Source organism: Anolis carolinensis, chromosome 5 (assembly GCF_035594765.1).
Source record: "Anolis carolinensis isolate JA03-04 chromosome 5, rAnoCar3.1.pri, whole genome shotgun sequence".
In the NCBI taxonomy this organism is placed as follows: domain Eukaryota; kingdom Metazoa; phylum Chordata; class Lepidosauria; order Squamata; family Dactyloidae; genus Anolis; species Anolis carolinensis.
In genome coordinates this window covers 94,240,241-94,253,088 of record NC_085845.1, presented here as the reverse complement: position 1 = coordinate 94,253,088, position 12,848 = coordinate 94,240,241, and the positions used below count along the sequence as shown (strand labels likewise).

Here is a 12,848-nt window from a genome sequence, read left to right as displayed (position 1 = left end):
AACTGTTAAAGATTTATCTCCTTTGAGAGGCTTTATGGGACATGGCTGTGTTCCAGGTTATTTTGCAATATTTCCTTGTACCCAGCTTGCAAATGTTGGAGAGGTTGCCAGGTGAAATAAGGGACAGGGTTCTGGGTTTTTTAATGGTAGTATAGAAGATGAAATTTCAGCAGACATTGCTTGCCAATTACCTCTTTCAGAGAACTGTTAAAAGGTGAAGAGCCTTTATTTTATTTTCCTGGGCATCTCTGTTGGGAAGTCACAGGCTAAACATTTCTGGATCAAGGGATTATGACAGCAGTCTGTAAGGTGTATCGGAGACTCCCTAAACACAAATGAAAACACTATTTACCACACAAAATCATTCTTATCTCATCCCAAACGAAGCTTCAGGTAGCCTCAAACTTGTATTTAATGATAAGATAGATGGTTCCCTCCATCTTGTGTCTGCTTAAAGCTAGATAAAAGCTTTACAAAATATATTTTATTGTGCGGTGAGAGAAATGTGCCTTAGCCACTGGTATGGAGGGATGTGATGTTTGTTGTAAGCTGTACTTTCCAGCTACAAAAGGAAAACCTAGTCCTTTCTCCCCTTGATCATTCAATTATCTGCAAAAGAAAAACTGGACCCTTTCCCTCCCTGGTCATTCTGATCAGTTCCTTTTTTAAAACAAAATTGCAAATGAAGCAACGGCCCTTGCCTGCAACAAGCCATTTTCCTCTTAATTGCAAAGCAAAAACATTCTTTAAAACTTCCCATTCATACTTTTGCATTACAAAAAAGTTATAAAACTTTAAAACGCACCTTCCAAATGTCAAATAAATGCAATACCAAAAGTTTTAATATTTCAAAGAACTTACTGTGTGCTTGGAGCTTCAAAAATCTGAAAATACAATAAATCAGGAGTGTGTGAAACCTCAAAATTGTAAACTATCAAAATTGGTGCAGTTCCTTTTTTTTTTTTAAGGTGGGACATGTATGAAGACAGGGACATAAAGTTCTTGCTGCACTCATCTTTTGCAGTAACATGAGAGGCTAGACAGGTGTGCTCTCATTTTTTGAGACATGTTTGATAATGTCCTCAGTCTAAACTTAGTAGCATGTAACTAGGTACAAATCATACATAGCATATTTCATTTGATTTTCCAGGCTTCTATTTTCTGGACTTCCTGTTTTTACCAGAACACTGAATTCCTCTTCAACACAATTTGCAATCTACATCCTGGTAACTTTAGTTAATAGGCTGGGGAATTTTGGGAGTTGTATTTCAAAGATATAACTTTCTCAAATACAAGTCCATTCATTGGCCCTTGATTGTCCATGTAATCTTAGATTTTTTTTCAAATTTTCTAATTTGTCAACAGTGAGAGAACAAAGCATAGCAATCTTGCCCCAGATCAATGATAGTAAAAGATCAGTATATAGTTATGTAAAACATTTCACTTCACTTTTTGGGCCTAAGATAAGGAAAAGTTAAAATAACAGTTCAAATACATATCCACCATAAAACAGCATGTTCACCATGAAAAGATTATTATGATTACTGTTATGTTATTGATTTGTACCCCATTTTTGTCCCAGATTGGGACAGCCTAAAATGTGATACAGTTCAAAACATATAAAAGGTAAAATTTTAAAGAGAATTAAACAAAATAAATTATGAAAACAATTCAATTAAAATATGATTAAAGAAATAAAAAAGCTGTAAAAACCATTCAACAGACTTAGCATATTTCAGTTTTTAAAACCTATCTAAATATGGTTTTGGCCTGCATTTGGAAGGACAAAAGAAGTGGACCATATCTCATTGGCAGCCACTGAGAATGTCTGTCTTGCATCCCCACCAACCATGCTTGTAGTCATGATGGGACTCTGAGAGGGCCTCTCCTGATGAACTTGGAGCTAGGGAGATACATAATGCCAAATAGGCTGGACCTGAGCCATATGGGATCATAACATAAGACAGATCAAAGAAAATAAATAAATGAAAAGAAAAAGTGTAAGAAATATTCTTAGGAACAACACTTGGTAAAATGCATATAAATGTGTTCGCCATCTGACTAGAGTGTAGCTAAAGGGGGCCATTTTCATGTGGCATATCCCTACATGTCTGACAACAAGCATCTGGCTATTCCTTGCTTGTTGGAAATAGAACAGAAAAGCCATTGCTCTATGGGACATATCTTTGAGTGTGGTATATCATCGGCCACATCAGTTTTCTAAGAAGTATGACTGGTACAATCCTGGAAGGTAAGTCTCCAGTGTAATAAATCCTGGCCAATATATTTACCAAGAATGACAAGATAATCATCCCCATTTGATTTTTCACAGAATTGAACACACATTTTTAATTTGTTGAAAGGGAACCTTATTTTACTTCAATCTAAAATCATTCCAGATTTGTTTAGATTTTAATTAGACCATGTACTTTGAATATACCCTCAGCCTCCCGCTTTTGAGAATTATTTTCTGTCTGAAACATTTGCAAAAATGGGAGACACATGAGTGTCATGTCTGTGTTGTTAGGATGGAAAATGCCAGTGAAACAAGTGTATATCCCTACAGAGGAATAGGTGGCAGCTGAACATTAACAAATGAAAGCACACTCCTCTTCAAACTGCTGTGCAATTAAATATTTTCAATATCATTAGCAAGGATCGATGGCTATTCCTCAAACACAAAGGAGCCAATATCACCCTGAGGCCAAAATTAACAGAAAGCGACAGCATACTAAGATCAAAGTGTATACTGTCTGTGTGTGTAGCTTCTGACAAAAGAGATCAGTAGTTAAAATATTACTATTCAAATTCTCTTCTTTTTCACATCAACCATTGGGAGATATGCCTTCAGTCTTATTTTTTATTTTTATTTTATGGTGGCATCATTGCTAGCAAACTCTCCAACATCACTTCTGGCACAACAACAACTAATAATAATAATAATAATAATAATAATAATAATAATAATAATAATAATAATAATAATAATAATTGAAGGAAATTGAATTGAAGGAAAAGCTGATAAGGAGAAGACCAGGTTATGGCTCACGAATGGGACCCTGAAGAAGGAGACAGAAAGCCTGATCCTTGCAGCCCAGGAGCAAGCCATCAGAACAAATGCAATTAAGGCCAAGATCGAAAAATCAGCTGATGACCCAAAATGCAGACTGTGCAAGGAAACTGACGAAACCATTGATCATATCCTCAGCTGCTGTAAGAAAATCACACAGACAGACTACAAACAGAGGCACAACTATGTGGCCCAAATGATTCATTGGAACTTATGTCTCAAATACCACCTGCCAGCAGCAAAGAACTGGTGGGATCACAAACCTGCAAAAATATTGGAAAATGAGCACGCAAAGATACTGTGGGACTTCCGAATCCAGACTGACAAAGTTCTGGAACACAACACACCAGACATCACACTTGTGGAAAAGAAAAAGGTTTGGATCTGGAACACAACACACCAGACATCACACTTGTGGAAAAGAAAAAGGTTTGGATCATTGATGTCGCCATCCCAGGTGACAGTCGCATTGATGAAAAACAACAGGAAAAACTCAGCCGCTATCAGGACCTAAAGATTGAACTTCAAAGACTCTGGCAGAAACCAGTGCAGGTGGTCCCGGTGGTGATGGGCACATTGGGTGCTGTGCCAAAAGATCTCAGCCGGCATTTGGAAACAATAGACATTGACAAAATCACAATGTCAACTGCAAAAGGCCACCCTACTGGGATCTGCAGGCATCATCCGAAAATACATCACACAGTCCTAGACACTTGGGAAGTGTTCGACTTGTGATTTTGTGATATGAAATCCAGCATATCTATCTTGTTTGCTGTGTCATAATAAAATAATAATAATAATAATAATAATAATAATAATAATAATAATAATAATAATAATAATCTGCTTTATCTCCCCAAAGAGGAATCAGAGTGGCTATTCCTCAGATGGGGACTGCAAAGAATATTTTGAAATACATAAACCTAAAACCTAAAAAACAAAAGAAAAGATTCTGAGGTATGTTTCCATAACTTAGAGAAAAGTGAGGAAAAGCTATCCAGTTTGCCATTTCCTTCAGTCACATATTGAGATGATGGGTATGTTTACTTGTCAGAGGGAAAATATAAGGATGGAACCTATTTTCATGGGTATGAATAACATCCATTACTATCATCTCCAAGATATATGAGGCGGTAGTAGCATCTCTTCCCCACCCCCAATCTTTATCAAAATAAACTTGAACTAGTAAACTCAAAGAATATATGGAGCTCTGATCACATCTTACATTTAAGTTCAAACATAGTTTAACAGTGAATCCACAATTGTAAATGCAAAGTAAATGCAATTTAAAAGCAGCTTTAAACCAAGCATGAAAGACCAAAGAGTCAAAGTTGAGATGCCATACATCTGTTTTCAATACTCCTCTTTTTTGCTTCTCGGACAAGTGACTTTTTTATTTGTTGTATGTTAAAATTCACGACTGCGGTACTCTCTGAAATGCTGCTCATTCAAACTTTCCATAGCATTCCAATTATATTTATAGGAAAGGGTTGTGAGAAACAACCTTTGCTTGAACTATGTTCTGTGCTTACATGTTAAAATCCCAAACCTGTCAAAATAAGGTTGCTTCCAGTCACCCTTTCAGAAGTTTTTCTCCTTGAATAATAATAATAAAAATAATAATAAAAACCCTCATTATAACTCAGGTCTTGCTTCATTAAGTCTGGCTAGTCATAAAATTGATGGAACCGGGATATAATTGGCTACAGGAATTCATTGAGCTCTATAACAATCACTGCCACATTTTGGGTTCCCGATGCTCTGTCAATTGAGGAGCTCTGTCAGTTCAGAATGTTTTCAGCTGCAGGAAGAGTGCCAACTTAGCCACTGTGTAAATGAAACATCTAGAAACCCATGGGACCAGCATTAAAATCTTTATTCTGCTTCATTTCAGGAACAGTCTTTAGAGAGCTCCCTCCAAATGCAAACACCTTTAATTACTGCCCATATTTATTTATTTATTTTAAAAATCTACTTACTGTGGGTGCTAAGGTAATTCTCTGTGTTGTTCTCACCTAGATCCACGTTGTGTTCTACATTGGTCACACGGATTGACTCAGGCAGTGTACTGACTTAAAAAAAAAAAAAAGGGGGGGGGGGGAGAGAGAAATCCATGACATGGCTGCCAGAAAACCATTCAGGAAATTGTGCTGAACTTCAACATTGGAGGACTGTAAAGTATTATCTCACTCTCCCAAAGCTCTGTTGTTTCACCTATACCTGGGCAGATCTATCAAGCCTCATCTCTATTAAAGTGATCTGACTCTATCACTTGGAAGGGAGGTGCTGGGGGAGAGATGGATTGAGAGAGAGAGGGAGAGGCAGGCTTGCTGTTGCCACACTTGTTTTCCATTAAAGTGCCTTACGATAGGTTGTGTAATTGTGTACGGAGGTAGTCTGGCTGGCAGATGTGAACAGCCCCAGTGGAGTCTGCAAGATTCAAGGCAGATGGCTTGTTGCAGTGCATGAACAAGATGGTGAATAAGCTGCTGTGATTAAAACACCAGGTCTCCCAGTTTTATAGTGAGGCTCACACTAAAGTCCCTGATCATAGCAGTTAGCTCTAGGATAATGGAGGGGGGGGGGGGGTGAGGCAGTAGAAAGTGATAAATAATTATTCGATGTTTGTGATGGTCGCCTTAGGCAATCTGTGTGCTGATTATTAACAATACATCTTTTCTCCTCATTGCAGATTTTCACAATTCTGCAGTTCATCAGCCTCAATATTCTTAAGTTGCATCCACAGATATCCAACACTATACAAGACTAGGCATTTTTCAGAACCATTTAGAAGAACCACTTGGAGAAGCTCTCTGCTGCTACACCAACCACTTCATCACATGTAGTTTGGGAAGCATCCTAGGATGCTTCCAGAACTCTACCTCTGTGGAAGCCCACTGGATGCCTTCATATGACATAAGGCTACTTCCGATGAGGCCCCACAGAGGAAGCATTCTGAAAGCATCTTAGAATGCTTCCCATGTTCTCATTGAGAAGAATGGGGGGGAAGATGGGTGGCAATGCTTTCCCCATGTGACGGGGAAATCAGCACAGCAGGTGATGTGCGTTGTGGGGCAACGGTTTCCCCAAATGCTCGCTGGATTTGCCACGCTGCATTGTGAATCCCTCTGCTGCCACCTGGCTTATTGACCTCAGTGTTATGAAGTCCATAGAATCATAGAGTTGGAAACTTGGGCCATTCAATGTGTTGTTGAAGGCTTTCATGGCCGGGATCACAAGGTTGTTGTATGTCTTTCGGGCTGTGTGGCCATGTTCCAGAAGTGTTCTCTCCTGACGTTTTGCCCACATCTATGGCAGGCATCTTCAGAGGTTGTGAGGTATGGATAAACTAAGTAAGGAAAGGAAAGAATATATATCTGTGTAGAGTCCAGGGTGTGGCAAGAGTCCTTTGTCACTGGGAAGCCAGCATTAATGTTTCAGTTAATCACCCTAATTAGCATTGGAAATGTTTTTGTCTCTTGCCTGGGGGCATCCTTTGTTCAGTCATTAGCCCTCAGAGTGTTGGTTCCCATCTACTGTTTTGATTTTAGAGTTTTGTAATATTTACTGGTAGCCAGATTTTGTTCATTTTCATGGTTTCTTCCTTTCTGTTGAAGTTGTCCACATGCTTGTGGATTTCAATGGCTTCTCATGTCTATCATGTCAGATCTATCATGTCAATGTCTATCATTGGGCCATTCAGTCCAGTCCAGCCATCCAGCCCAGCCCTCCACCATGCATGAACACACACAATGTTTTCCCACTAAATCACAGAAATTGGGGAAAGGTAGTTTAGGGAAGCCAAGGACCTCTCTAGTTGAGAATTCCAAAGACTCCCCTAAACTACATTTCCCAGAATTCTGCAGGAGCAACTTGGACTGACAGACTATAGCCTCTGTTGTATAACACTGGTGGGAAAACGTCCACAATCAAACTTGGCTTGGTTTGAAAAGAAAAGGAAGGTATGTGATAATAATAGTTATTTTCAGAAAGAAAAGGATAATTGCTCCATGTGCATACTGCTAATTCCATCCTCAATTTCAGCATCCTATACCACCCCCATCAGATTTGGTCCATACTTCAGTGTGTTCAGATATGACTTGAAGTGGACGCCTTCAGCTCTACATGCATTCAGTTAAGAACACTGTTTGGCAATGGAATGGATTGCTTCAAAATTTGATGAACTCTCCTTTGTTGTAAATATGTGGTCAAAATGTGTAAACATTTAAAGTGCTCATTTAGAAGTGATCATAAAATGTTGATAGACTGGGTGCAAAATCTTGTCATGGTCTTTGCATTATCATATTAGATAGCACACTAAGGGTGTATTTACAGTGTAAAATTGATTCAGTTTTTAGACTGGTCTGCAAACTGGGCCCAATCTGGCATGCCAGAAACCAGATTGTAGTCCTCACTGGGATTCCCTCAGTTGTTTTCTAAGGGACTGGGGGCCCTTACTGCCCAGTCATACCAAACATGGTTTGACACAATTGGGCAGAGCCACCCTCCATGTCCCTCCCCCCCATGTTGCAATGGTCTCCAGCTGCGACACAGCATCAACCTTGTTCCTGGCTCTGATATCAGGCAGAGCAATGATACACTGAGGGAGAAGAAATATGGGAGTGGAGGAAAGAACTGGCCCAGCTGTCCTCACAGCCCCAAAGTTGGGAGAAAGTCAAAATCCTGGGGCAGGAGCTTGGTTTTCCCCTGACTTAGGCTAACCTGGGATAAGGCCGTGTTAAGGGGGTCTTGCCTTAATAACTAACAACTTTTGTATGCCGCCACCATCTCCCCGAAGGGACACGGAGCGGCTTACATGGGACAAGCCCAAACAGATCACAACATCATAAAATAAACAATTAAAACACAAGCATCATACTAAAAACAGATTAAGCAAACCATGGTTTAAAATAGCATAACTATAAAAACATAAAAAATCTTAATCATCTGCGAGCCTTTGAGATGTCCAATCCTAGGACATGAGTGGGCGACTATTGAACTCATTAAAATTAGAACTGATAAAAAAGATATATAAATCAGAGGGAAAATGCATGGAGTAGGCAACACAGGGTAGGGGACAAGATCTTGGGATGGAAAACAACTGTAAGGTGGCAGGGCAAATTTCAAATGTGAGTAGGAGCCAGGATATAGAGGGCTTGTCCTGGTTTACCTCGATAAACCACATGTGGCATATAGACTCCACAGGACTTCTACACTAAGTGGTCAGTGTAGATATGTCCATGGCTGAATGCTATGAAATCCTGGGATTTGAAGTTTGGCAAGACACCTGCACTCTTTAGTAGAGAAGGCTTCTACAAACTATGTTGAATTGGTTGAGACTCTATGGACCTCATCAACATTCATGTGGGTGACAGCAGGAGAATTCATCGGGCAGCATATTGAATCCATGGGGTAGTGAGGGAAACCATAGTCCCACACCCCACATCACTGCCTTCCCCCATCACATGGGGAAAAGTGTCATCACCCAGCTTCCACCGGCTCTATCCCTGTTGTAGGAAATAGAACAAGGGTAACCAGCCACAGGGTTCTGTCCTAGAAGGCTTCCAGGATGGAGCCCCACCAGAAATAACCTTGTATTATGTGAAGGCCTCCAGCGGACTCTATCAATGTGAAGTCATTGTGATGAAGTCCAACTCTAGTAAAATGTGCTGCAGGATGTCCTGCAAAAACAAAGTTTTTGCAGTTTAATAAATTTTTTCCATGTTTTTATGATAGAACCAATTAAGACATGACATTTATAATCCAGGAACAAGAATTGTGTAACATCATGTAATCAGTGATAATCTGTTTATTTTAAATCTATCATATTTCTAATTCATAATGATTTACCCAAACTTAAAGAGGAAGAAAATAATCACACTGCAATTTTTTTTAAAAAAAATTAAACCAACGCAATTCACTTTGTTCTTATAAAACATGCTAGTTCTCACTTCCTTCTAACCCTTTAGTTCCCAAACCAATCAATTTTATAAATAAAATTAGGCTGCTGAAACTCAATGAAAACTATTGTATAGAATACATATAAGAATGATGAATCTCTCAGTCTATTTTTGATGCCTTCTTGACTCATAACATGATATGATCACAGACCTTTCCTCTTTGTAAGAGGAAAATAGTTTAAATCCCTCCAGTTATTTCTCTACATTTTTCTTGACATTCCTTCTATTACTTCTCCCTAATTTATGCGGCAGGTGACCAGAACGAGTCTTATCTTTCAAGTGAGGGCATGCCATCAACTTACCCAACCACATTATATTTTCAGTACTGTTTCCTAGAATAAGCAAGGTCAGCTTGAGAATTTATTGGGCCTCAGACAAGAAAGATACCCTTTGTCTTTACACTGCCTTAAGGGAAATTAACACCCCACCTGGTCTTTCTCTTGCTTTAAATCCACAGTCCACACAGATTTGAAAACAAAGCAAATTGAGATCAGTTGGACTCACAGGCAAAGAAATGTACTTGCGGAAAGATGCAAGTTAGCATTTTAGAACAGATTCTGGTTGTCTTCGTCATACTTATATAGCTACATCCCACATATTTCTACCATTTGTGCCACAAACTACCTTTATATCTCCAACAATACTTGTCCTGTGCAAGCATTCATTTCAGTGATGAGCAGCCACATGTGATCTTACAAAGTATGACTGCACTGAATCAGCAGCATATTGGAACATTTTCAAGTTCTCTTACACATTATGATAGTCACATCCCTACAGTCAGCAGTTCAAAAGGACAGTCCTAGAATGAAAGGTATATCTGAAAAGGGAATCTCAGCAAATGTCTGCATGACAAGAAACACTTGTTGAAATTCTCTTTTCTAGATCATTATTAAAGGAAAAGGAACTCTCCTTTTATCTACAATCTTAGTATTGACCCATATCGACAAACCAGTAATAGCAATTTTCATTTTCACGAGAAGGTCTTTAGAAAGGTTTGTGGCTCTTAATCAGGGGTCCCCAAACTTTTTTAACAGGGGGCCAGTTCACGGTCCCTCAGACTATTGGAAGACCAGACTATAGTTTTAAAAAAAACAAAAAACTGAACAAATTCCTCCAGCTAGAGCACTCAAGAACCAGGGCTTTAAAGTTCTCAATGTCTATGCTACAGTTTTTAAGGTTAACTTTAAGCTCATCTTTAAATCTCTTTTCCTGTCCACCAACAATCCATGTTCCATTCTTGGGTTGAGAGTACAGTGACTGCTTTGGGAGACTGTGATCGGGCTTTCAGACAAGGTGGCCAGGCCAGTGGAGTTGATGGCATAGGGGCATCACTTCAATGTGAGTGAAGAGAACAGGGGAAAGAAGAATATATGTTGTGTTTTTGATTTCCAGAAAGTGGCCATCAATGTTATTTATCAAAGAAGTACACACCTTAATAGGGAATGGGGAAAGGAATGGCTGCATTACTATGAGGATTATATTATAACAATAGTTTAAGAGCTTGACATCTTGAATTCCCACTGTGAAATAAAGAGGCCAGACATAATACAATATAATACTAATAATACAATATAATAATATTAATTATATATTATATATTACATGTAATATTACTAATAATATTACAATATATTGATACAGTACAATATAGTAATTTATTACTAGTATTGTACTATGCTAATAATATAATATTGTATGTAAATTTAATTTGTAAGCAGCTTACAAATTAAATTTACATACAATATTATATTATTAGCATAGTACAATACTAGTCCCCTTCGGGGTAAGAAGGGCGACATATAAATGTAGCAAATAAATAAATAGGAAAATGGATCTGAAGGGCCATTTCTTGACCTATTTAATTAATTTATTTATTTTTGAAACTTCTGCAAGAACCTGTGACTGAAAACACCATGAAGGTGAAAAGGGTGTTTCATTAAGATGAAAACTCTTTGGGTTGTAGGCCACCTGTGCTGGCAATGCTAGTAGTAAAATAACATTAGGGGATACTATTCTCCTCTTCCTACTTCATTCCCTCAATATTCCAGATTTGTCTGGTTAAAAATATATATATTATTTTACATTTTATAGTTATATTTGTTGAAATCAAGAAATTGCTCTAAAATAAAAATAATAATACAGAACAGCGGAAATTCAAGAAGGCAGGGTTATGAGGACATGCCCAAGTACGACTGCAACACCATGATCAAAGAAAAGTGCAGTATTTCACATGCACACCCCAGTGTGTGTCCTCTATCAATGATGGTATGACTGCAATGGAATAACAGTTTTGTGAAATGAAGTCCTTAGTTTCTCCTATGTTCCATAGTAAAGGTAAAGGTTTTCCCCTGACGTTAAGTCCAGTCATGTCTGACTCTGGGGGTTGGTGCTCATTTCCATTTCTAAGCCAAAGAGCCGGCGTTGTCTGTAGACACCTCCAAGGTCATGTGGCCGGCATGACTGCATGGAGCACCGTTACCTTCCCACCGGAGCGGTACCTATTGATCTACTCACATTGGCATGTTCCATATTTATTGTAAATTGACAGTGGAGGTAACGCAAAAATAGGCCTTCTAGTCAAGATATTCATTCCCAAGCTTATTACTTACTAGCTGTTCTTCTCCTTCACATCCATAGATTATACACATATGCCAATGATATTAAATGTAAGGAGAGAGCTATATTGTAGGGGAACCCAAACCATGCACCTCACCGGATGCTTTGAGAAGTCTGAGAAGGTCAACTTTGTTACAGTAAGTAGTAACAGGATCAGGTATATATGTGTGTTTAAAAAACCTTGTGTTAATTATTATGAACAGCTGCTGATGTAGGTCATCAAGCAAGCTTGGACCACACCTGGTGGGGTATAACTGTATGAGTTTTTAGAATACAGTTGGTGATAGTTATGCTGAATGTGCAATGACTGGCCAGCAATGCTCTTTGCTATGAAGAACTGTGTAAGTTTGTTGTTTACTTCATTTTTGATTTTGCAACTCTGCTGACAAGAGTAAAGATTTTTTTTGTTCCTTTTCCTCCTCCTCTCTTCCAAGCTTTCATCTTCTTTCCTGCTCCTCCCTTTCGCCCCATGCTGCCAAAAGCCTTTTCCCCTCTACCTCCTTGCCACAAAAAGCTTTTTTCTCACTTTCCTTGCCCTTAAAACCTGTTTTACCTTGCCTCCCTCACCCCAAAAATATTTTCCTCACTTCCCTTGCTGCTAAAAGCTATTGTTGTTATGGCCATCTGTTGGGTGTGCTTTGATTGTCCTTTTCCAGCTTGGCAGAAGTGTGTTGGACTGAATAGCTCCTGGGGTCTTCCACTGAAATACTGCTATGTTTATATTGGCCAAAAAGTTTGCCTGTGCCTGATAATATATATACATTATATATAATGTAATATATAAATATTTATTGGAGCTCCACGAAAATCCTTGGCTTCAAAAAGGGTTATGCAGCTAAAAACGTTTGAGAACGCCTGCGCTTAGGACCTTTGCCAACCCATTATCTCCGATTTCTGCCTCTACTCTCCCATGTCTTGATATTGCCCTTTTCTTAATACAGTAGAGTCTCACTTATCCAACATTCGCTTATCCAATGTTCTGGATTATCCAACGCATTTTTGTAGTCAATGTTTTCAATATATCATTATATTTTGGTGCTAAATTCATAAATACAGTAATTACTATGTAGCATTACTGTGTATTGAACTACTTCTTCTGTCAAATTTGTTGTATAACATGATGTTTTGGTGCTTAATTTGTAAAATCATAACCTAATTTGATGTTTAATAGGCTTCTCCTTAATCTCTCCTTATTATCCAAC

General features: G+C 38.5%; 1 long non-coding RNA gene across 1 annotated transcript; it reads right to left on the bottom strand.

Moving 5' to 3' along the window:
• Nucleotides 1-207: 207 nt before the first annotated feature.
• Nucleotides 208-11,986, bottom strand: LOC103278949 (uncharacterized). The gene is made up of 4 exons (XR_506439.3): nt 11,640-11,986; nt 5,050-5,142; nt 862-884; nt 208-325 (listed from the first exon to the last, which is right to left on the bottom strand). It is a non-coding gene; the product is annotated as an uncharacterized LOC103278949 (long non-coding RNA).
• Between the last annotated feature and the right edge of the window lie 862 nt (nt 11,987-12,848).